We start from the raw sequence: 27,790 nt of genomic DNA, 5'->3' as shown, positions 1-27,790 counted from the left end.
AATGTTGTTAGGGATTGCCCTAGACGAATGTATGTTGACCAAATAGGCGAGATATTGAAGAAGTAGAAGAACTACCCATAATTGGCGAACGTGTATGAAAGGATTGATCAATGCAGTGGAAGAGAAACAAATCTGTTTGACAGAAGCATTTGGCGTTCCATTGTTTCTACCTACCCTAATAGGAGACAGGCATGACAGATATGTGTGTATGCGTCATTTAAAAATATTAATATTTTTCTAAATATAGGAACCGAATGTACTAATATAAAATTATAAGTCATTTCATGTTAAGTTATGCATTAGATTGTTAACCCTAATCAATGTGCACATACATGCAAATCACCTTATTATGTAACCGATATTATTCAGTTCGCGACACGACCGCGTGACCAGCTCATGATTATGTAATCCAATCGAAAAACTAGCCGGGTAACCCCGAAGATGTAAACGTGATTAAAGCCAATATAAATAATTGTTATTTGGATTTACTATGGTTACAATTTGAGAAGAATGTGGGTATGAAATTATTATGAACGAAAATATTAAAACAAGACTGGATAATATGAGAATAATATTACACATAAATACCTAAGTATATTCTAACTAGATAACCAATATGAGGTAAAAGTCACCAATTATTTAATTATATATTATTTAAATAAATTATACATAAAATTGTAGACAGAGAAAATTCCAAAAAAGTTAAATTTAAATTAGAAAAATATATTTCTTAATATAAACTTAAACACATACTTGAAGGTATAATGAAAGAATGACGATTCATTTATTCATTAAAAACAAATCTTAAATTACTAGCTTTTTAAATAATAAAGTGACTCAAGTACATCTAAGATTTTGCACATAACTTAGTTTTACTTTTTAAGATTTAAATTCTAAATCATTTTCAGTTTTATTAAAAATTATAAAGTGCATTAAGCACCCATCGTTTTCATGTTTGTAGAATGTTAAAATATGGAAACCCATAATAAATTTATCGGAATCGTGGCCAGAAGCTTTGCTTTTGAACTGTAAAGACAAACAAATTTTTCCTGGTAAAGTAACTAGAATAGAAAACTTATACTCGTTTGTTTTCGGAATTGCATGTAAGTTATCTTTTCCATACTTTGAATAATAAATATTTCTTAGAAAATAAAACATTGTTTTCTTCAATAATATCCGTATTCAAAATTCATTATTAATTTTACTAAAAATTTAAATATATAAAGGTTGGTTTTGTAACACAAGCATCCGTTAAGAAAGCATTTATGAAAACTTAAACTTTAAAGGAAACTACATCATGCATGCAAAGTTACCGGCAACAGCTAATATAGTACAAAAATAGCTTGAAAATAAAAGCTGCGCTAACGAATATATCATTATTCGTTATAACAGCTTCCATTTTGTGAAAAATAAACTGAAAGTTTTCCATACTCGCTATTCATCATTTAAAAGTATTGTCCATTTTGAATAATTTACTACTACCTATTAGGATCCACCTTTTTTTGTATGTTAATCTATCTTAAAATAAATCTACATTAAATATTGTTGTGATATTTTAATCAGAGTATGTTATACTGTCGATATAATATCCAAAATATATTTTTTGAAATAAATTAAACTCGTGTATAACAAATCAATGTATGTTTTTTTATAATACAAATTTGTTAACAATTATAGCCAGCATTATAATAAACGGTTACACCTATAAGACAATAAGTGCTATGAATTTACTTGTACATCTGTGTCCCAAAATGTTCGGTGACTAGTTTCTAATCACACAGAGTGTCCTAGCTTCAGGATCAGGTGATTGGTATAATTATGTTACACTTAATATTATTACTCAAAAAACGTCTGACATAAAAATAGTGATATAAACACTATGTACAAGTACCTAAGTTTGTTACTTTTTGGCATTTTAATTGTTCAATTATATTATACATACATATCTATTAAGCCTGTCTCATTACGTTAGGTAGAAAAAATGAATGCAAAATGTTTCGATTCAAGGAAGGGTTTTAGAGTCGGCAACGCGTGCCTAATTCTCCTGGTATTGCAGGCCTTCATAGGCTACGGTAACCGTTTACCATCAGGTTGGCCAAAAAAATTCAAAGAAGGCCCTTCTGCTTCCTCAACATTCATCAATCTTTATACACGCTTGCCGGTTGCAGGTAGTTTTAATTTGACCCTTCTCATCTCCATTCATTATTGCTCGATAAATGTCTTTCTTAATTTTTCTTTCAGTTCACACTTCTTTCTAATCGCACTGTTTCTCAAGGGCTCAACTAATGTTTATAAAAATTTTCGTATGCCTAGTACTTGTATTTGAGAAAACATATGCTAATTTTAGTCATAATTATTATTTAATTTTATAATATTATTTAATGACATTTAATCATTTAATTCTATTTTAATCTTTATCAAACACAAGGCATGTTGTGGTTGCCTATAAATGTAAGAACAGTTAGATCTTATCTACCAGTGTATTGTATCGAAATGTTTAGCTGTATCTTATGTTGGTAATCCTATAAATAAATAAAGAATCATGCAAACGAAGTCAAAAACATAGTCAGTCAAATATAGTCAAAAAATAACCATCATTATTATATTAAGTTACCTACACCTTAAGGACTATTAAAGAACTAAAAAAAATAACATGAGTGTATGTAGTAAAAGAAACTGAGGGCCTACCATGAAATGTTTTCCGAAATTTCGGATCCGAACGAAACAAAAATTTGATGCTTAAATTACATGATGCATACCGTTAAAAATATTAAAAATGCAAAAATATCGTTCCTTTGAACTTTTATCTTAGGATTTATAACAAACGAAATGTTATGCTCCATTTACAGGATCGATTTCGGTACGAACAAAACACGAAATTGAGTCCGAAAATTCAGAATTTCATTTCGTGGTAGACCCCCTGTTTGCATAGGACCTACTCTGAAGTATAAAATCAAGACTAATGTAGATAGAGTAACACGGGACAAGTTCTATTATTCATGGTTACCTATCGAGCCATAATATTTGCATTGGCCAATCCTTCGATACCCAGAAATATCGCATCAACCCAAATCGTATAGGAATAGGATCAAATCTCTGACTCAGCGGATCGGTTGATCCGATAAGAAACTAAATTATTGCGTACTGTTGACCGTAACGATTTGCGATCGATCTATATTCGTATGCTGTGATCAGGGTTTCGTGAGATATCTTTTAGTTTTGTCATCGACCCAATTTGTACTTAATCGTTTTTTTGTTATCATATTTGCTTTGATATTATTATTATCCTTTGTTCTTCTTCTTATATAGAAAGGAATAGAAAGGATTTGGTGGACTTATAAAAATAACTTTACTCAAGAAAAATAGGTGTAAATGTCTATAAATGTATGAATGTGAATTTACTTTAATTGATGACTGGATTTGAATATAATTTGGTACTATCACATTTTTTATATAATTATAAACAAATATACTGTTATACCGAATTAACACATCTTTGTAGATATGTATAACCTATATATGTTTGTTCTTAAGGTTATTTTAAAAATATTTTTTCGTAACTTTTATGACTTATATTCCTTGGGGAAATTAGGTGAGTTTCATATATACTATCTTGAAATTTGAAAATTTTATATTCATTCTCTTTATAAATAAAGAATAATTATGGATCATACATTTTTCTTTTAATTTAAAAACCATTATATTAGCCATTAACTGTCCATTACTGAATATAAGCCTTCCTCTTGGGAGGTTTTATTAGTAGTTGCCACGCTTGCTAGTCGGATTGTTAAAAACTGATACTTTATCAATAGTAATCAATGTACGTACAACAAAAATGTTTTTTTCTCCCTTTTTTTTGCAAAATGATTTTACCCAAATCAGTCTAGTCGTACTCAAGTTCTCGTACTGACAAACACTATCCTATATACTCGCATATAGTGTAAAAATAATTGGATTAATTTATACGTGTATTTTACAAAAATACAATAATGCTTAAGTACAATTGGTAATATCAACGCTTTGTTTAATTTTTTTTTTTTTTTTTTTTTTTTTTTTTGTAAAAAATAGCCTCGGTTCAGTTGTTCTAAAAAAGTGTTAACGTCTAAATATTTAATTCCAATCTACATACATTATGTACTATGTGTACACACACTAATATGTACTAATGACTTGATTAACAAGTATATAAATTAGCCAGTCTTTCTTACAGGTTTACCGATTTTTATGACGAATAATTCTGCAAACTCACTTTCATATTTATAATAATAGTAAGGTGAATAATTAATTTTAACATAGTAGCCTTCGCACATTTCTGACATAAGTAGTGGAGCAACGATAGGCCTCCAAGGAAAGCTGTTTAGCTGGCAAATACCGTAATAAAATATTGTAATAGGATTGCGGTTCTTGTGAGGGCAGGCGTTACATAAATTTCTGCCTATCGAATAACTGGGGTAAGTAAAAAGTATTATTAGGTATAACTATAGAGTACATTGAACTATAGATATTTTTTTTTATTAAAATTCAGAGATTGTTACTATAGCTGTTATATGAAATTGGTCATATATAAATTAAATAATGCAGATTATGTCATTGTTATTATTTTTCTACCGTTATGCCTTAACCAAGCATAACTTTATTCATCCCTCTCTATTATAAATTGCCTGAAAGAGATCGCCATTTAACGATAAGGAAGCCCATTGTGGCCTTTTTTTGTTTTTTTTTTGCAATTAGGGTAATTTTTTTATGTGTACGTAATCTGTAACATTCTTTGAAGAAATTAATATTTTCATAATGTCTTTTTTTCGATTGACTCAAATTAGAATTTATTTTTATCATCATATCAGCTATAAACTGTCCACTGCTGAACATAGACCTCCTCCTATTGGAAAATTTTGCCAGTAGTTGCCATACTTGGCAGGTGAGTTGGCAATCGCAGTTAGGCTTTAATTTAGTAAGATGTTTAAAGGGATGCTGCTACCAATTCCTCAACCATTAAGTTTCCTTAGTCGCATCTTACGACACCCACGGGAAAGAAAGGAGTGGCCCATTCTATAACACACGGCCTTTATTTCTATGTGCATGTTAAAATAACATTTTATATGATATCTTTGCCAATTAAGAACTGACTTTGCCAGATTTTTTTACAGTAGAGTACGGCGGCTTAAACTCAGCTCCTCAGGAATGACATCGCATGACTGGATACAATGAGTGTCACAGTATACTGTTGCTGCTGTTCATATTTGCAGGTGACAGTTATCACTATTAATCTGATCGCCTGTCAACTATATTCCATATTTATGAGGATTTTATCAAGATTGAAGTAGATTTTCCGTACAACAAAATCTTATTTTTTTATTTTATTTATACTAGTTGTATGCCGTGGCTTTGCTCACGCGACAGTAAGTATGTATGTTTGTAAAACTTCATTCAAATTCATTCAGTAGTTATTGTGTTAAAGAGTAACAAACACCAATTCATTCATACAGCCTTTCACATTTATAATATTAATAGGATCCTTGTATTATTTCAATCATATCTACCCACGTCACCTAAAACAACTGCAATTTTTTTCAAATTTAGTTCAATTATCCAATTTAAAGTGCTGGAGGAATAATAAAATCAGACAAATAAACTTTTTGTAGTTAACACTGAAATGTAGTTTAGTAACGCAAAGTTCTAGATTTACGGATAGTGCACAAACACGCTATACGAGTATAAACTGTATAAACTCATATGTATGTATGTATGTATGATAGCAGAAATTAAAATTTTATATTATATTCTACACAGATTAGTTGATTAATAAATTAATATTCTTTATTGTTTCTCTGGAAGAAAGGTACAATTACGTAAAAGTTAGGTTACGTATGTTAGATTAATTACACTACTTACAGTTTTAATGCCTCAGACACATTTATAACCTTAACTAAGATGTCTGACTAGTGAATGGTTATGCGAGATTTTTTAATTAACTGAAAATGACATGGTTACCCGCCTCCACAAAATACTGGCGGGATACTGGTATTCTTAATAGGATGATAGGTGAGAATGAAGTCAGGTAAGTTGAATTAACTGCAATGGTTTCCAGAGGCGACTGCGTGGAGGTTGACTACTATACAAGAGTTAGATACATATTTTTTGTCTAAGGTATAGAACCCAATGAAGAAACCTATTTTCAAAAGCGTGATTTCATAGATATTGCGATTTATATTATATATTACAGTAGCTTGTATATGTTTACTATTTATCATCACATACGTAACAAAGAGGGAAGTGAAAATAAAAATAAAGTCAGTGAAACATACGGCCATTGTAGTCGGCAATAAAAAGAACAAACTCTTGTAAGTAGGTTTCATAAAAAAGAAAGCGAGTAAACCTTTATTTTGCCCAGAAAATATAGCCTTAACTGAGTTAAAACTCCAATTTTTCACGTAATATTGAAGCGTTATATATTTTCTAAGAGACTGCTTCCTGTCATAAGTACGTGTAAAAATAAAAATGTACAGTGAGAGATATAGAGAAGGAAATGGAATATTTTTTTTTTTGTATATGCTGTGGATAGAATTGATTTTATTATTATATTTCACCCATAAACTCTCCATTACTGAGCATAAGCTTCCCCCATAAAAGGAGTTTTGCTAGTAGTTGCCACGCTTGGCAAGCGGATTAGTAACCGCAGTTAGGCTTTTAGAGATATTTTAAACGGGACGCTGCTGTCCATCTCTCAATCATAAGTTCCCTTAGTCGCCCCTTATAGCACCTATGGGAAAGGACGTGGTGGCTTATTCTATACCGAGACACACATCAATAGAATTGATTATATTACATGTTATTGCCAACAATTTAAAAAAATGGCTATATTTCAAGATATGGCCAGCTAAAACTGGTTATGTCATTTAATATATATATATATATATATATATATATATATATATATATATATATACATATCACTAATATATATATATATATATATATATATATATATATATATATATATATATATATATATATATATATAATATAATAAAAAAATACGTAAACAAAATAATATATTAGCTACCATTAGTAATTTACTACATCTGCGGTCTACCTTTACAAATAATTTTGAATAAATTTTAAATGAAAACTTTTTCTTCTTTGTTTCCGGATCAGGTTAAACCAAGTTCGGCTACTCCACTTTACAACTTTTAATGTTCGCTTAACAATAACTTAGTAGCAAAATTCACAGCTGTAAATACAATTATCCCACCTTTAACTTTTGATAGCTTCTGATTCGTTTTGTTGTGAAAGAAAATGAAAATTTTGTTTTAATGATAGTAATATTGGTTTTAAGAGATCGCTTTGCGTAAGCGATAACTTTGTGTTATTTTTTCTTATAATATATTCATTTTGTATTATTTAAAGGAACTTCCTAAACAAATTTCTATTTTGTTGAAGTGATTTTCGTAATCCTTTCTGCAATAAAAGCGGGTCGATAATTTTAATTTTATGTTGACAATATTAAATTTATAACGCCATGGGGTCACGACATAGAATGGGCCACCTTTCCCGTAGTTGTCCACGACTAAGGTAACTTAAAGGTTGAGCCAGAAACGTTCCTCTTAAAATATCACTAAAAACATAACTGCAGTTAGCAAACCCACCTGCCAAACGTGGCAACTACTGGTAAAACCTTGCTTATAGGGAAGATCTTTATTCAGCAGTGGATAGTTAATGACTTATATGAATGAATGAATGAAAAGATATTATTTTTTATGATTTAAAAATATAAAATATCGTAGCTTCTTTTTGTTTCAAAATGCACTCATATTAACTATAGCCGCTCTTACTGTATCCTTCTTCTGACATAGGATCTTCTGTTCTATTGTTTATGCTTCTTCATCTCTTGCTGTTTCCTGAATGTCAAACATACTGATTGAGTGATCAATTATAACCGCGCAATTCGTCCACTTCCAATACAGCTCTTCTCTAGCGACAGAACATCCTTGCAAAATAACTTAATACTTTTTTTGAGTGACTTGTAACTTAACAAGCTGATGACCTACATAATAGAGAGCGATAACTGTTACCTAAGGACATGAACAGCTACATTTACAGCTATTTGTATTATCTATAGAATCTATGTATGTCTTTTTTTCAATATATTAATTTCTTTTCCATTAGTATTAGAATTATTCTCAGTATTTTTACTTCTATAGTTTTCTGTGTTACGCGGTATTTCTAAGCTGACTTGCACTGACATCAACAAGTTTTATAGCACACTCAAGTGTAACACAATAACGCATTTCTGTTTTATGACAGAAATAGGTTATACAGTTCTAACTATACAAGCAGGTTATATAAAACTGTTTATATATTTTGCTAGAGCAGAAACAGAACAAAAATATTATATGTAATAAGTTATTATTATCAATTAACTAGCGGCCCGGTATGTGCTTCGCTACGTTTAAAGTAATAATAAAAAAAATAATTTTAACATCAATATCGCTGACAATTTGCTTTAATCGAAGCACATCCAAAATGAAATGACCGCATGAATAACATATAATAACATGCTTGTACTTTTTTAATGGGTGATAATGGAATGGTACCCGCGTTATCGGTATATACCGGCGGGGCACCAGTGAAGGATGATAGATGAGGATGAAGCAGGCCAGTCAGCCCGTCGTGACGAATTCAACGAGAATTGTTCACGACGGTTTCCAGGGGGACCCATGTGGAGTTCAACCTAATATTGTTAGGCATATTGTTCCCTTTCCCCCCAAAAACATGCAACACTGAAAAAAGTTTTGTGAAAACTACTAAATAGTCCGAACAAAGCCTAAACATTTGGTTTGGATAGATAAGCCCGTTCTTGAGTTATAAAATTACAACGAAAAGTGGCATTAATTTTTATATATATAGATAAGTTATTTATTGAATAATTTATTATTACACACACATATTATTATATAGTACATAGGCCTGTCTAACTTCTTACTAAGTTGAGCTTATTATAAGTATTAAATAACTAATATATATATATATATATATATATATATATTTATATATATATATATAATTAAATAAATAAATATAATAAATTTTATGTAGATAGATTGAAAAGTCCCAATCGAATATAAATACACATGGGAATATCCATGCCTTTACTGTATAGACACACAGACATCGGAACATGGGTTAAATCCCTAGGGATAGAACCCGCAATAATCACGTGGGACAGTCGTGTTTTCTGGTGATTTATATGTACACTTCAAACAAAGATCGGAAAAACATTAATATATAATGTAACTATGTTTGAATGTTTGCAACTGCAAGCCCAAAAATTTAAAGGATTTTAAAAGGAATGTATTTAGATTCGTCTCAATTGTGAGTGTGTAATTGGTTATTTACGCTATGTAATCAGTACTTAATATATATCCTCCTTTTATGCGAAGGTCTGTAGACATTAATGGGATCCCAAGGTATCAAAATAGCTGATTTTGTTATTTCTGGATTACATTAACCATACTAGTGTAATGGTTATAATTATATAATATCTATGCCATTGCTCATATATGTACATATATAGAAAATCCAAATCATTCTAATAATGGAATTGAAATTTTTCTCTAAAAGAAAACATGGGTCGCAATCTTTTTTTAAAACACAGGAGGCAAACGAGCATGCGACTAACCTAACGGTAAGTGACCATCGCCTATGAGTCCCCACTACACCAGAGGAATTGCAGGTGCGCTGCTGACACTTTAAAAAGGAATATGTTCTTATCTTGAAGGTTACAATGTCGTATTGCTTCGGAAATACTGTAGCTGCTATCAGCTATCATCTTTATGACTCTGAAGCGTGATTGTGTGTGGAAATTGCCTCGACAAACGCACAGCGGAGGATTATAAAAAATTTATTTCCAGCTTACAAATTTTGTATTAATTTATATTTTTTACCTTTTTATAATTATTGGTATATAAAATGCGATGTTTATTATTTTTCAACGTACAAACCATCAATTTGTTTCTCATTCCTAACAGTGAAATTTATAGATAAAATGTACGGGATTTTGAAATAAATGACAAAATAATATGGAATTTAATATCAATTGGCTCTATCCGTAGGTAGACTATAATCTTTCTGGTTAACACGTTATTATTGCGGCTCTAATGTCGCTTATCGCTCAAATCGATATTAATAAGTTTAGTTTGCGTGATATCTGAGGGTCGTTCTGTACGGCCACTTCCTACACTCGTGACCCGTAGTACGATTACACATGTCATTAAGGCCGCTTTCCGTCCCTACATTGGTGACAGTTCCGAATGTACTAAATTAGACTTTATGGTAATCAAATAATCACACATAGTTACGATTGGAGGTACAATCTCACTAATATAATGAAATTGTGACTGGACTATATACACATGTGTGTATAGTCCAGTACATGGAAGATATTTAAGAAAAAATAATCATCATCATATCATGTTATGTCATCATGTATATGGCCGTTTGGTCCCGGCATAGAATAGGCTACCTTTTCCTTTCCCGTGGGTGTCGTAAGAGCCGACTAAGGCAGGACGAGGAATGGGCAACAGTGGCCCTATTAAAACATCTCTAAAGTCTAATTGCGGTTGCCAATCCACCTGGCCAAATTAGGCATTGGTGGTGTTTTAAGAGGGACGCTTTTGCTCATTCCTCGACAATTAAGTTCCCTTAGTTACCTCTTACGATACCCACGGGAAAAGAAGGGATGGCCCATACTAAGCTAGTTAGAGTAGAAAATTAATATAAATGTCTTAATAATATATGTCTAAATAATAAATTAATCTTATATATAAAAATAAATTAATTAAATAATAAATTAATTAGTCTTAATAATAATAATAAATCTTTGTTTTCAGATATATATAGTTTACAGTTACATTATTAATTACAAAAACTATTATTATTATTTTTAAAATACACATTAATTACAAAATACTAATTTCAATTATTTCATTATAAAATTGTCTGTCTGTCCATCCATCTGTATCTGTATGTTGTTCCAGTATCATGCAAAAATTACTGCACCAAATTGGACATAGTTCTCACAGTTTTATTCCTATCTTAAAATATGGTACATGTTTTATCTTGCATCGTCTAATTAGTTTTCCTACTTCTGAAATCGTGTGGATTTCAGAAGTAGGAAAACTACGAAGTAGAGGGCATAGAACTTGTCGGAGAATAAAAAACTGCACTGAAAATAGAGCGCATTCCACTAAATTGCGCACTCAATTCTATTAGGCCAATGACGTTACTAATTAACCATACTAAAATAAAACATAGCGTCTTTTTTTATAATACTCTAATTTTTAACTTTTGCCTCTTTGTTTCTAATGCTAAATGGTTAAAAAATGAAATGCTTGCTTCTGTTTGTTCCTGAAGTAGTCTATCAATGACAAATAAGTGTCTTTTGGGTAAGTACACTACATCCTAGATCTTGCCATCACTTTCCATCAGGTGAAGTAAGATTAAACACAAACCCATCTTGTAAAAAACATTATTTGACTTTATTCATAGTTTATATAAAACTTTATCAAGCTTCATTATTTTACTATTTTTATATTTTTTATGCAACTTAGAGTGACAAACAAGCTCTGGACCCACCTGATGGAAAGTGATACCCGTCGCCTATAGACATGAACAGTACCATGGACATAACATATTTTATATCGAGGTAAATTTTAAGCACAATTTTTATATAGAAATATGTATACAACGATTCCCTATTGATTCATGAATTAATATGAGACCAAAAAGATGTTAAACTCCATGTGTTGCAACACGAATTATTATAATCAGTTCTGAATTAACAAAGTTATTACAGAATACAAGAAAAAAAGCGAGTTGAGGTCCTCATTGAAGTAACTTAAAAATTCGTATCGCAAACAATATGTTATTTCAGTGGAAACGATGAATTAATCATTAAATGGAAATAGTGACGCACGAAGTTCTGTGTTACTGGTGTAGTTAAAATAAGTAGAGGATATAACTTCTATAATATAGATAAAGTATCTTTTTTATTATTATTTAAGCCGTTAACTGCCCATTGATGAAAATAAGCTTTCTCTATAAAGGAAGTTTTGCCAGTAGTTGACATGCTTGGCAGGCAGATTGGCAACCGCAGTTAGGCTTTTAGAGATTTTTTAAGAGGGACGCTTCTGCCCAACTCTCGCCCTCCCTTAATCGCTTCTTACGACACCCACGCGAGAGAAAGGTATGGCCTATTCTATGCCGGAACCATACGGCGAAAGTATTTATTAGTTATATTATATTAAATCAGTATAAAATATTTACATCTATATTCTTTTTATACCACTGAGGTGGCAAACAAGCAAACGGGCCACCTGATAGTAAGCGGTTACCATAGCTTACGAATATCTGCAATACAAGGGCTTTTCCATGCGCGTTGCCGACCCTGAAGAAACCTCATTAGCCATTATACATTTTGAAAAACCCCATGTTGTAGTCTCTATAATATTTTTTTATGTCCATTAACATATCTTTTACACGTATAAATTACTAAAAACGATACAAACAAAATTGTCACATAAATTGAATCTCGAAGTATTGAGAGCTCAAATTCTTTACCTGCCATTCGACACAAGATATTATTACCCATATCCATTCCGCAGTGGACATTTCCTACCATTTACACGTACTATTCAGCACACCTACATAACGCGACGTTAGATTTACTGCCCCCTGCATTGATAACGACGGTACATAGAATGTTACAGCAATTCTTGTTTCACTGCCCAGTATCGTCCCTAAGCTATTCGCCTGGTACCTTTTTAGTGTAACCATGCATACGTAACGTGAAAAGAAATTGATGAGAACAATTTCCTTACCGTTGTTACTTTTATGTGGCTCTAGATAACGCGTTTTACGTTTCTTATTCTATAGCTGTGGCTGTATAGCTATTGTGTAGCTTAAAGTTGCAATGTTGTTATGTATGATATAATATAATGGATAATAGCACTTTTGTAAGCTGAATTTGTAGTTTACTATAGATATTATTGTAAGAAAACTCAGTATCTAAATTGCTCAAAACAATAAAACAAGCACCAGTATTTCTTTCACTTTTTAAATAATAATTTAATTTGAAGAAGATTATTAATTTCTTCTGTGTCCCATTTACAATATTTTTGATTCGCCATTTCTTCGATTCTTCTATTCGTCGCTTAAAAAGTATCCTATGTCGTTTAAAATCTACTAAAGTGCATATATATAAAATTACATAATGACTTATTAAGCCATAAGAAACAAACACACTTAAATATTTTTATATTTACCATTAATACTGCAAGTAATTTATTTTAAATACTGATGATTTAGTTTCCAACCTTATATAGTAAATATTTATAATATATAACATAATCTTATACTATTTAATAGTTTATTTTAATAATAGTTTATTTTAATATATATATACAATATATACATTATTATATACAATGATTGAACATTTTGAAAAAATAACAGCTGAGTTTCTTACCCGTTCTTCTTGACTGAAATTGCGTTTCGAATGGGCGAAATTTGAATCTTTCCTGAAGGTAATGTGGACATGTTGGATTAAAAAGGATATTGAAAAGAAGAGTAAGAATGTGGAAATAATAAAAAATAACTATACTTTCGAAGGTTACTGTTACTTATAAGGTTTATTTTACTGATTTGTTTCCATTATATAGTAAATATTTATAAATTCATAATCTTATACTATTTAATAGTTTATTTTAAAACAAATTCATTATTTAAATGATTGAACATTTTGAAAAAATAACAGCTGAGTTTCTTACCCGTTCTTCTTAATTGAAATTGCGTTCCGAATGGGCGATAAAGCAAAATAATAAAAAAAATGACTATTCAAAAATGGTTAATATCTAAGTTTACTTAAATAAAAATATTTCTTTCCTTGCTTGTTTCTAATTTAGTAATATATCTAGTATTTAATTACACAAGTATATGATTAAAAATATATGTGCTCCTGATAAATGTGCATGTTAGTTTACAACATTTATATATTTTTTAATGAGATTAAATATTTTATTCGTGGCAATATTCACCCACTAGATGAACTATAAAGAATGAAGATATCAAATTTACCCACTTTATGACTAAAACATTACTTTTCAGCAATCGCGAATGGCAATCTCCTAGTTCACGGTGTGGGAGGAACATCAAAAAATCCTTCACGAACGTAAAAGCGCCTACAAAATATACTTGTACCTATTTCATTATTTATAACAGGCCGTTTCATTCGTAAATTGCTAAATAAAAATTTAAATTCCGCTCTCTTTCTAATTTCAAAACTTTACCTCTGTTCATTGTACGCAGTTGTAATTTGTACTTCAATATGAAACAGGTATATATTGAGAGTAAATAACTTACTCGTAACTCTGTCGTTTAATTTATAACTACAAATGTAACTGAATTTTATTATAATTTAAATTTATTTAAGGAATATATAGCAATAGAATTATTACTAAATTGTAACTAATTAAAAATAGTTATATACGAATAGGTACTATTTAAATGTAATCGTGTCGCGTTAACTTCCAAAGTTAAGAATGCGGGTAAAGAACTTGATATGTAGTTTAAAATTAATTTAATAATTTTAAATCTTACATGCCTTCCTATTAAAATGGCGTAAATATATACAATAATAATATATGTATATATATATATATATATATATATATATACTGTTTTAATCAATATGGTTTGATTGTTAAAAATATATATCACATAATGTACTTATTACACTTTTGAAGAATATAAATCTGTGAACTACGGTCCTCAAAAGAATAAATCGATTAATATATTTTCGTCAGCATACACATGAGAAAGAACAAGACGCTGAATATTGCTGTCTCCTTCCATTTTATATACGTTGTAACGTATGTATATATACATTATCATTGTATTCGTTTGTCACCTGTCAAGATAAAATCCGTAATAAATGTGCATTATTAGATTTAAATATATTTTATATTGTACTGTTTGCATAATATAAAATACGTATACAAAATTTTCAATAAGAAAAATTAAATTTCACACTTCAATGGATATCCATTGAAACGTATTCTATTCATGTTATTGCTTACTCACCTGAATCATATATTGAAGCAACCCTTGGACGCAATTTCGTCACGAAAAATGTAACAATGACACGTCGCGGATTAATTTTAACTTTTAATATTTTATTCGTTCCATCAATATAATAGTCTGATACGGATATTGTTCCAAAAATACTTGTATTGTTTCGTAAATTGTTACAAAAATTACCTGACCGGTTTCCCTATTCAAGCCCTTTTTAGATGTTCATTTATGTGAGCTTTTTTTGTAAACATTTTATTAAATAATTTATGAAAAAATAATGAGTGTTTTTTATAATAATATCAATATGTTTTAATGTAAAAACCGCCGGTTTAATATACGTGTAATTATATCGAAAAAGCTCTACTAGTTTCAAAATCAATTCGTGATTTTTAGTCATGAACGACTGTGACGCGGGCGCGTGTCTCATAGTCAGACTCATCTATTATTAGTTTAAATATGAGTTCAGAATTTCATAAAATACTTACTACGTAATAATCGCCATAATATTCTGATATTGATTATAAGGACTTTTACAATCTTAAACATTCACAATGTTAATTCATGCTAATCTCTAAAACCATAACCGATTTTGATGATTAAAAAAATTATACCACTATGACAAAGAGGTGGCAATCAAGCATACGGCCTACCTGATGGTAAGTGGTTATCGTAGCCTATGAACGCCTGCAATACCAGGAGTACTACGCGCGCGTTGCCGACCCTGAAAAAACTTCTTTTCTTCCCTTTTGAAGAAATGTGTATTATTTGATCTGATTTAAGAGATAGGATAGTTTTTATCCCGTTAAGTGGTGATTGCAGAACTTGCAGAACTTGCAAGTATATAAGTTACTACATGAGCGCAATAGGGCTAGTCAATATTATTATTACACGACAACTATGATGCTTCCTCCTCTTATTGTACGCACACTGCCCGCTGGTAATTAATGCTCCTTTCCACTCAGGATTTGCTGGAAGAGAACTCTTACAGTGTTATGCTCGCCTATTGTACATGTATTTTACCAGAGGGAGACTTTGTACAAAAGTCGATTGCATGGGTACCTCTGTCCCATTCGTGTTTCAACCGTGAAGCAGTTGTGTTTGCATAGCTGTCGGTTTGAAGGGTGGGATATGGCGTGAATTTACAGGGTACAGAGGAATAACATCTGAGTCCTCAGGAATGGCAACGCAGGGGGGGTATCATGAGCGAAACGGTGTGCTCTTTATTTTCATGGTGCTGCTCATGTCTATAGGCGACGGTTACCACTTTCCATCAGGTGGGCCGTCAGCTTGTTTGCCATAAAAAAAAATGTTTATTTAATATGAATTACATACATTAAAGTATAAAAAAATTAAATTTGCATCCAAATATCATAACAACCTCCACATCGGATCAAGAATATTATTAATATGTAAAACACGATAACTTTTATTATCTTTAAATTTAATATCAAGCTCATCAAACATTTTTTTTTAATATATGATAATTGTATAGTAACTCTGCCTGCACTTACGGTATATGATGGCGGGGCACCAGTGAGGGATGATAAGTGAAAACTAAAAGGCAGGTTAGTTACCCCATCGTGATGAATACACCGGGATTTCAGCACGATGGTTTCCAGGGGGGATGTGGAGGTCGACCATTGACAGGGTATACCATATTGCTAGCATTGGGACTGGTAGTTCGCTTTCCCTCCCCCTAATACTTACTGTAGTTTATTAGGAAGTAGAGTTCTAGTTTAGTTTTGATTAGGCATGGCTTATATCGATAATGTCCAGATATGTACCCATGTGTATCATTTCTATATCACCCATACCAGATGAATATCGATTTTTACGTCGATCGATTTCTTCATTTCAACATTACATCAATATAGTAATGTAAAGGTTATCTAATAATAACCGATATATAGATACCAGAACAACAATATATATTGCAATATACTACCCACCAGTCTCGATCACTACTAGTGTCCATATTGAATGCCTGTTTACTGTATCTAGGCTATCGTTCCTGCTGTGTAACAATAGAATGACATCCGGGCGTCCTTCCAGTTCAGACCTTTGTATTGATACAGACAGCCTGTACATTGAATATTGTATTAGATACGTCATTTGCATAAAACAATTTAGAATGGCGATGTATTTTATGCGATTAATTTAAGACGTGACGCGAGCGACGCTAATTCGTATTAAACTGTAGACGTACCATTTCAGTATGTATTAAATATTATTACGCTGTAACTTCTTTTGACACACTTAATTTAGGGAATTATAACTAAAACTATTGGCAAAAACCGAAACGGTGAATCGAGATTATTATTTTGAACTTAAAATCAGTGTAAAGTCTTTTCGAAAAAATTCAATTTTTTCCTATCATTTTTATTTAAAGTTGTGTAATCTATGATATTACATCATAATATGAAGGAATAATAATATTTTATAGTGAAATACTATGAAATACCAAAAACAGTAATGTAATACCACTGTAATAACTCTGTATTAACATTAGCTGTGTTAGGTCAACGCCATAAGCGTACGAAAACTACCTATGAAGAAGCGCGCTAATGAGCGCACGTTGTAGGTATCACGCGTCGTGTGGATCAAAAAATTTCAAATACATTGCGCGGCGTCAAAACTAAGAATCGTTAATTATACAGCTATGGGGCATTCTCGGTGGGAAAATAATCTGTCATCTGATTTAGACCATTCATTTGAATCAGCTGTTTTCGTTTTAGCCAACCTGTCTCTTCCACCATATATATAGAAAATTAATACATAATTCGTTCGTCATTTATTCCATATTCGATTCTCCAAACTAAAACATGACGGTGGAAGTAGATTGTTACTAATAATACGAGATTATTTCAACTTGCCAGCAATATACTATTTCAGATTGACTTCCACGTAGTTCCTCCTGGAAACGGTATTACCTATATAAAATCCACTTTAGATTAGATAACATTAATAGGGCGTATAATCATATAGCGTGAGTAAAGCCGGAAATTTACTAGTGGTTAAATAAATCGATATTATTAAACGAAAGGCTTAATAAGCGTTTACCCTGACAGATTAATGTTAGTTTGGAAGGAGACCAATTTTAAAACTGATTAATAACTTGGAACATACAAGTACTAATAGAAAATTAAACAACCAAACTCTTAATAGCACTGTTTTTAGAAATAACTATTATTATGTATTATTATATTTATTACGCATTAATGTAATTATTAAGTATAATAAATTTATATTAATTAAATAAATAATATTAATAATCCGATATAATTAATATTTTTCAGTAACAACACTATCCAATCTGATAAATGTTTTATATCTATTTTACTTTTAAAAAATCAATTTGCAAATATATATGTTTATATTTTCCCAGTACAGAAGAAAGCTAAAGAAACCTTTAATTTTTTTATAAAAATACAGTAAAAATATAACAATGCCCATATTGTATAAATATATTTTTATTGGAAATCCTTTACCATTGTAATTAATTAGGAACTATTTTTTATATTCTTGCCAAAATATCCTGAAATCAATCCATTATCTACTATTACTCATATTAAAATTTATGTTCATGATATTACAATAACAAAAACATCTATTAAAAATTTATTAATCGTTAGTAATTTACATAGATTTTGGATTTTTCTTCTAGTGAGTTACAATTAAGGAATATTTTTTTTAAAGTCTTCGTATTTTTTTGATTAAAAATCTGTTAATAATATTAATATTTAGAGTTAGTCATTATTTTCAATTATTACTTTAAAGAAGTCTTGACAAATAGACGGACAACGGTAAAAGTTTATATTATGCTGATGAAACCCTGAAAAGGAAAATCCATTCCGTAACATAATATTATTATTATTTTTATCCTACATACAACGTAGTAAACTATGATGACATTACCTACTGAGTAACGTACGATACACACAAACAGCAAAAGAAGGAAGCTAATTTCCGCAATAGGAAAAAATTCCATCCATTATTGGATTAGCTTTGGTCTGCAGCTTCTACGTTTATTTAGTGTATATTTTCTTGATATATATGACATTGCTAGTTTTGTCTGACAATCAGAAGTAGATTATGTTATTCTCCAAAAAAAAAAAACCCTTTTCTATAAAGTTCTCATTTTTTTTTCAATATTATGTATAATATCCATATTTTACAATAACTAGTTCAAAGTTTGTAAAAACCTTTAAAGTACAAAACGACGTATCCAGCTATCAAGTTAGAATGGGAGTTTAAAACTTTTTATCATCTTTCGACGTATGTTTCTTTGAGAAAAATATTTACTCACACATATAGAATATTCCCGTAAAATATGCTAATAATTCTGAATGTGGTATTTTAGCAATAAGACATTTAAAATTTACCAAATTTTATCATAAAATCCATCTCTAAATCATATATAAAAATTTATTAACAAGCACAGAAATTCTAATTAGACCGTTAATAGATTGTGAAAAAAAAAATGCTGTAACAGGGTTTTACAGATCTATACAGGTCTATACAGAGATCACATCCTAAAGGTCGACTGGTAGATAATGCTTATAGTATTAGGTCTGGTATAGTATTAGTATTAGGTCTTTTTTTACCACATTTTATGGGTCAATAAACTTTAAATATATAATTAAATGTCTCATTTCCATGGAAAAATACAAATAATCGTTCACAAAAGACATGCTCGTATAGCTAGTATTGAGTGGGGCAGAAATAAGTCTTCGATGTACAAAGAATATCAATAACCGTAACTTCTGACGAAATATCGAGAAATTATTTTTTAACGGATGCTTACGAACCAGCTCTGTATTGTCAGAACGTTTTACTATATCAATAGGCGTATCTGTGGACAATATAAGATATCAATAATATGTACAACTTTATTTGACATTTTCTTTTAATACGAATATAGATTATATGAGTCTAGAGAAACCGAAAGATATTTTGGTTCTACCTTTTAATAAATTTAAAACTGTTATTAAGAAACACTTTTTCAATAATAACCTATTACATCTTAAACTATTATTTAATGACAAATATACATAGTTGATCATGATGGACTTTTTAATAGTTATGTATTTTATATACAGTACATTTAAATAAATACACATAATATTAACAGAGATTTAAAAAAGTAACTGTTGATGTTTTGCGGATTCTTTTCAGAAGATGACTACATCTCGAACCCCGCAATAGATTAATAAAATGTTCGAAGATTTAAAAATGTCTGTCTATTTGAATAAAGATGTTAAAGAATTTAAGTTTAATATATTTACATGTAATTGTGAGGGTTTTCAAGAAACGTTATAAAAACATTAAGGTAATTTCACAACATTCATTTCCACTCGACATCTAATTGATGTAGGTCGAATTTGACGTTATCTAAAATTAGGGAGAATTTTAAGTTACTCTTGGTATTTTGTTATTTTGTTTTATAAATAGGTGCATATTAATTTATATTGTCTTAAAAATTATTACGTTATTTTAAAATTGATTAAATTATAAAATTACATAACAAAAGATTCTGAGTCACGAGCACCCACTGATTGCCTGTAACATGTTTGAAATCGACACTATCGAGTTCGTAGGGGTTGAGAGAATTTTATTAATAACGTAAAAATTTATGTGAAGAGGTATTAATATATAACAATATATCTTTATTTCACGTCAAAATATGTTATGGTTTTTTAAACAGTGAAAGTTGTCACATCGGCATTATTGTAGTATACATAAAATCTATTTCAAGGAAAGGTTTAAATCTTACTTTTTGACTAATAATACACAATAATAATACTAAATACTATATTATTATTTCTTATTATATATTTTTTACATACATTTTGTGTCAGTTTATTTTATTTGTATTCTATTTACTTTGTATTTACGTTTTTTTTTTGTACCTTTCCTGCGCAGATTACCCGCTAATCATTTTCTCTATTACTGCGCTGGGTTGGCTGGAAGACATTTTTTTCTGAGATAAGCCCACCCTTATTAACAAATTGTTAAATTAATCGCGGTATCTTTTATTCACAAGTGATATAAAAACATATATGTATAAAAATATTTATGTAAATATTAATATAATACTATTTTTGACTTATAGTAGCAACACCTAAAACTGTCGCCTTTTGAACAAATTTATCCATAATGTATGTGATAAAATACAAGAAAAATTCAAGTTTATGGACATAAAATAAATCAGTGAGACTTAAGTGTTCTAATAATGACGCAAAGGTGATTAGTGCAAAGTGACCGCAAGATGGCGATGGTGATATCACAAACGACTAAAGCAGCGATTGGAGGGTTCTTGGCGCTTATGATTCTTGGTGCTGTTTTGGTAGTGGGCGCAGCCTTCGGGTGGTTCGACCCGAGAAGAGAAGATGAGGATACACCAGCCAAAATTAGTGCCAGGCTGCAGGGAAGGACCTCTTTTGTCACACACCGAGCTGTAAGTATGACTTGATTATTTTTTTAATATTTTGTTTTGCAGATCTAGTAAATTTTTAATATGCAACTTAGAATGGCAAATAAGCTGACTGCTCATTCGAAGAAAAGTTACTACTTTTCCGTCTTCCTTACTTTCTTTTTACGGTTATCACCATCGTCCATAGACACGAGTACCACCATGGATATCATATCGCGATTGTTCATAGTACCTATCCCTTCGTTACCATCAACATATATGCAGGGTACATTTGTAATTTTACTGTAGTATCTCATACTTAAAACAGCCATTGCCATGCAAATACAGCTGAATATAGGTACCCAAGAAGCCTACAATTTGTGTTCCTTCTAAAATATTGTATGTGAATTTTTTATCTACAAATGTTTTCCTTTGTGTCTGAACATTGTTTTGTTTATTTGTAATAGATAAATTCAAAAACTACTAAACAGATTTTATAAATATTGCACCTATAGAATTGTCAGCGAGTTACACTGGCTATAATTATTATTCTTTTCCTTTTTCAAAATTTATGACAGTTCAAAAAGTACTATAATCTAAAATTATGTTTCATAAAAAAAGATCGACTTGAATTGTAGCAAAACTAATTCAATAAATAACTATTTATATTAAGAAACTAAATTAATCAACTGATTTTGATAAAATTTCTATAGAATCAACCTGTATATTATTTTATATAAAAAATAATTTACCAAGTTGCTTTATAACAGGAGGAAATATAAGATAATAAACATAATAAATCTATTTTGAGTAGTAGAAAAATGCCATGGTGAGAACGAAAAGCCCCACGCTTAGTATTATTGTTATCTTTAATTTGTCCAAGAACTAATTTAAAATACTAATCTTTCTATTTATCTACCCTCGTGAAGCCGGGGCGGGTAGCTAGTAGTTAAATAAATTATCTTCCTTAATCTTAACTAAGGTACTTTTGACGGTTTGTTAAAGAAGTTAAAAATATATCCACCTACACCTTATTTCAAATAGGACTAAATTCAAAGTGGGAATAAATTTAACAAAACTACTTTTTGTTTATAAATAGTTTGTAGACCATATTTATTTAGTATTTCTTTAAGAGCAAGCATAGCTTAATGTAAATAAAATTTCTATTACAAAAACCAAAATTTTAACTTGATATAATAAATATACTTATAATCAATAACCAAAATAGAAAATGAATAAACGATAACTTTGCTTGCTTGCTTTAAAAAAATAATCACTAAAGTAAATAAACTAATAAAGAATGTAGAATAAAGATTTTATAATACAATACAGGAGAAGTCTCCGGGTTTGGCGTGTATGGATAAGACGAGTTATGAACATATGAGAAACAAGAGATATATGTATAGGTCTTTAGCACTCGATTCTCTTCGCCTACCCCACAAGAGAATTAGCATGAAGATAGAGAGATAGATAAACAATACAATGATAAGATCGTTCTAAAATTAACCGAGACATTATGCACTTAATACACAAACGAAAAAATAACGCTCGAATTGAGAACCTGCTTGCTTTTGTTGCCAGTTGAAAAATAGATACCAGGTGAATGAATTCGCAGAAATTTCGAATTGGTGTAATTTATCGTGCCATTTTTTCGTAACGTTAATTAAAATGCACGCAAAACGGTCGACGAGGGCTGTTGCAATTAATTGGCATACGATAAAACTGTGTATTTTAGACGTTAATTAAATAATATTCGGTACATTTTACGAGTCACAAGCATAGCATAAAAAAATCTACCATTTTTCAATCCAAAATCAGTGTTTCTAAATGGATGAGTCGTATGGTGTGTTGTTTGATGAATCTGAACTCAATACTGCTTATGTCAGTAGGACTTATGAGTGTTCTCTCGGGAAACTTAAAAATGATGTGTTGTTAAGACATTTGACATAGTTTTCTATTTGTTGAATTATAACTTACTTGAGTCATACCGAACTATATTACAATTTTATTATTAATATCAGATGTACTCGCCTATTAAGTTCGGGGTTGCCTAACTCGTTATTAGCTCGCGGTTAACGAAAATAAATACGCGAGTAAGCATCAGCTTTACTCATTCTTTATACCAATAACTAATTACAATACGTGAACATTTTTATGAAATCAATGGTAAGTTAAATAATTAAATGCTGAAATTACAAGTATCTTTTAATTATAAAAAAAAAAAACTTAAATAGCATACAACATTCATTGAATGATGATACGCTTCATAATTCGACGGCATATTCAGTTGTAAATATTTGCATTCATAACGGAATCGTGTCTCTGCAAGTAAATTTTGCATTATAATAAGTATATTTTTTTTATTCTATAAGGGAAACAGGCATTTTAATCGTTACAAATTTAATATAGTAAACTATAGTGATTGCAAAAAGAATTATAGTAAAAATATTCTGATGAATTAAGAATCTCTTTCTTTTAAAAATCACTTAAAAATGAAAAATAAACATTCTTCGACTTACCGTAAAAATGTTAGACGTGTGATAGACAGATGTTCGATGCGTGTCCAATATATGTTTATGTTTAGACAAAATAAAGTATGTATACGTTATTAAAAAAATAATGTTTACGTGAATAATATTATTTTATAATAATCTATAAATTTTGGCATATACAATTAGAAATAAACATACTAAACAAAATTTAATTACTTACACGGAGTTTTGTTAAACATTGTTTAAATACGTATTTTATTGTCATTACAATCCAGTATAACTCACAATAGTTAGTCTTCAATAGTAAGCGTTTTAATTTTTTTTTTTTTTGTAGTAACATAACTTGCCATTTCAATATAAGAGTAACTAAGACAACGATTCAGTATTTGTACCATGTTTCTTATAATATAAATTATATATGAAATATTTTTATATTACCAATATCATAAATTGAATAAAGACTGAACGATGTATAGTAATATGAATAGATACGAAATATAATATTCCGTTAACAAGGCACTCATATCCTTGAAATAGTATTATCTTGTGTTTGATAGGATATTGAATATTGAGTGAAAGTTACATTGTAATTTTATTAAATAGGTTTGGCCTTTTGTATTATTAATTCAACCTCAAATTTTTTATTCTTTGATATCTGCCATAATATGTTTGATAACCCGATAAATGGCTGCTCTAACCTATAATATATACACACACACGCGCACACTCACACACGCCCGCACTCACGCACGCACGCACACGCACGCACGCTCTTAAGTATACATATAAACACATATATAGAGTCTCTGATGTTACAGCCATAATGGGATATATTATATGAGTATATATATATATATATATATATATATATATATATATATATATATATATATATATATATATATAATCTTCAATAAAAGAGCATATTCCTTTTTTAAAAGGCCGGCAACACACCTGCAATGCCTTTGGTGTTCACTTACCATTAGGTGAGCGCGATACATTAAATACGCCTATTAAAAGTTTTTTTATTACATTAATAACAATAATATTGTCATATCTCTATTCATCAAATACTGACAAATCGTACAAATCCACGTGTTATCTATAATACAAATTCACTCACTCGACAATAAATTGACTGTTCATTTTAACTGATTGAATACGATAGGTTAAATGAATAAAAAAATATATATAAAGAACAATTTCAGTTCATTTATCTATTTTTGTTTTTTTTTTTTTTTTTTACTAAAATGTGACAATTCTGCCTGTTTTTTGTATAGCCCGGACTTACGGCGGTTTACCACATTTGACAGTGACCGATGATGGCCACGCAATACGAATGGAAAAAATATACCTGTTTTCCGATCCACTTTTTATATACAAGTAGACACATTTAGGGTTGATACTCCGTGTTGATACTGATGCACGTACTCTACTTGATGGTCTAAATTATTTAAAAAGAATATTATAAACAGGATTTTTTTTTGTTTGTAATGGATAAACTGTAGAATGAATGAATGAATGAGTATACTTTATTTGCATTATACAATATAGGGAAAAACAGCACATTTAATAAATATCACGATACAGTTGTATAAGTATAGTAAGGCGGTCTTATTGCTGAGAGCAATCTTTTCAAGACAACCTTAGGGTAATGGACTAATTGTTATACAAGTAGGTATTGTGTAATTAAGAAAATAAATAGAATAAAACATTAAGGAAAATAATTAGATTAAATAGAAATACTTAAATGATTTTAAAAAATCTTTAAAATGAATAATTACTTAAGATTTTAATGTAATAACTACCCGGTTAATTTGCGTGTAATAAGATCGAAGAAACTCGACTAGTTTCGGGATCAATTCGTAATCCTTAGTCATAAGCGGCTGTGACGCAAAACGCTTGCGTTTAACATGTAAGTTAAACCGGTAGTTATTAAATTAAAATATAATGTGTGCTTACGAAACTTTTATCTACAAAATACTCAAAATATTTTTAAAATTCTTTCATCTACAGAAAGGTATATTATCAGTGAGTAACATATATTCCTTTAAAAAAATTGAAGTTCCCTACAATAATTGTAATTTTCTTAAATAATTGTAATACACTACCTAGTGAAGCCAGATGGATTGCTAATTTAAAAATAAAAACAAATTTTTTACACTGATGTAAATAGAAAAATAAAAATATATCTTTGACAATACTACAAATGATTCGTGTTATTTATTATTCAAGACTAATTTATTAGTATGTATTGTAGCTAAATAGAAATAACAATGTTGGCTAAAATAAGGTTATGTCGATAAATATTTAATACGAATGAAATGTTCCCTGTGAGATTTGAAGATGTACCTTTTGACAAAAAGTATTGTACGTATGTATGATGTATGCATTCGACTAATTTTATATGTCCAAAATCTTGTAAAAATTTTAGACGTTTGTTACTCAGTCACTTATAAAAGATTAAATCAATGTAGAACCAAATATTTTTAGAGAGTTATTTTTTTTTATACGACAGTACCATGGACATAAGAGAGTATACTGTTTCGCCTATGATACCCCCATGCGTTGCCATTCCTGATGACTCAGGTGTTATTCCTCTGTACTCAGTAAATTCACGCCATGTCCCACCCTTCAAACCGAAACACAGCCATGCAAACACAGCTGCTTTACGGTTAAAACACGAATGGGACAGAGGTACCCAAACAATCAACTTTTGTACAAAGTCTCCCTCTGGTAAACTATACGATTCCCGCAAAATACAAACATTTGCATTCATGAGTATCATCATCGTACAAGCGTTAACTAATGAACATTGGCTTCCTCTATAAAGGGTTGTTTGCCAGTAGTTACCACGCTTGGCAAATAGGCTGGCAACCGCAGTTATATTTTCGTAATGTACTAAGAAGGGTGCTGCTACCAATTTTTCAACCATAAAGTTCTCTTAGCCGCCTCTTACGGCTTACTATATTTATTTATTATTATCTACAAGTATTTATTTATTTTATACGTAAGATGAACATACACATTTCAGGTATTTTTTATTCTAATATCTACAGGCGAAGTAGTGAGTGAGAGCTAGTTTCTCCATTAATGTAATTGGAGGGCCGGGGTGTGTATAAACCATTATTCGTTCCTAAGAAATACACATACCTTCCAACATTGATCATTTTCGCGAATCGTCTGACTTACTTTATGTTATTTACTTCTGGGAATTCTAAGAAAGCCATTAGGTAACCTGATAGAAAGTGGTAACCTTCGCCTTTAGATATAAACGGTATGGACATGAAAGATATATCGTCTAGAAGTGGCGACTCAGTCGATTTAACTGCCGACTTGTAATCTAACATTTAGTGGAATTCCTTCTATTATTACAAATGTGAATAGGTATATTATTTTTATTATAATTTTTTAGACAGTGAATGTAGGTAATCCATTTATTCATTCATTCGACCATTCATAGAAGCCTATTTTCAATAATTGCAACTAATAGCTAAAGTAATGCAATGAAGCCATTTGAAAATGTGACTAGATTTATTTTCTTAGTTTAGTAATATTAGAAACATTTTAAAAAGAAATACATAAGTTGAACAGGAATTTAGGCAATATGCCAGCCTATCAAACGTAGCTCTGGCGCCTCTAGCTGGTAAAAAATATGAACTTTACGCTTCAAAGAAAATTATTAAAATATTTTTGGCTAACTAAAACAGTCTGTAAAAAAATCAGGTGTTTTAAATGTTATCAATAGCTTATTTTG

This window comes from Galleria mellonella, unplaced genomic scaffold (genome assembly GCF_026898425.1).
Source record: "Galleria mellonella isolate WM207_F2 unplaced genomic scaffold, CSIRO_AGI_GalMel_v1 utg19, whole genome shotgun sequence".
NCBI classification, from domain to species: Eukaryota; Metazoa; Arthropoda; class Insecta; order Lepidoptera; family Pyralidae; genus Galleria; species Galleria mellonella.
The sequence above is the reverse complement of the archived record's forward strand: the minus strand, read 5'-3'. Positions refer to the sequence as shown.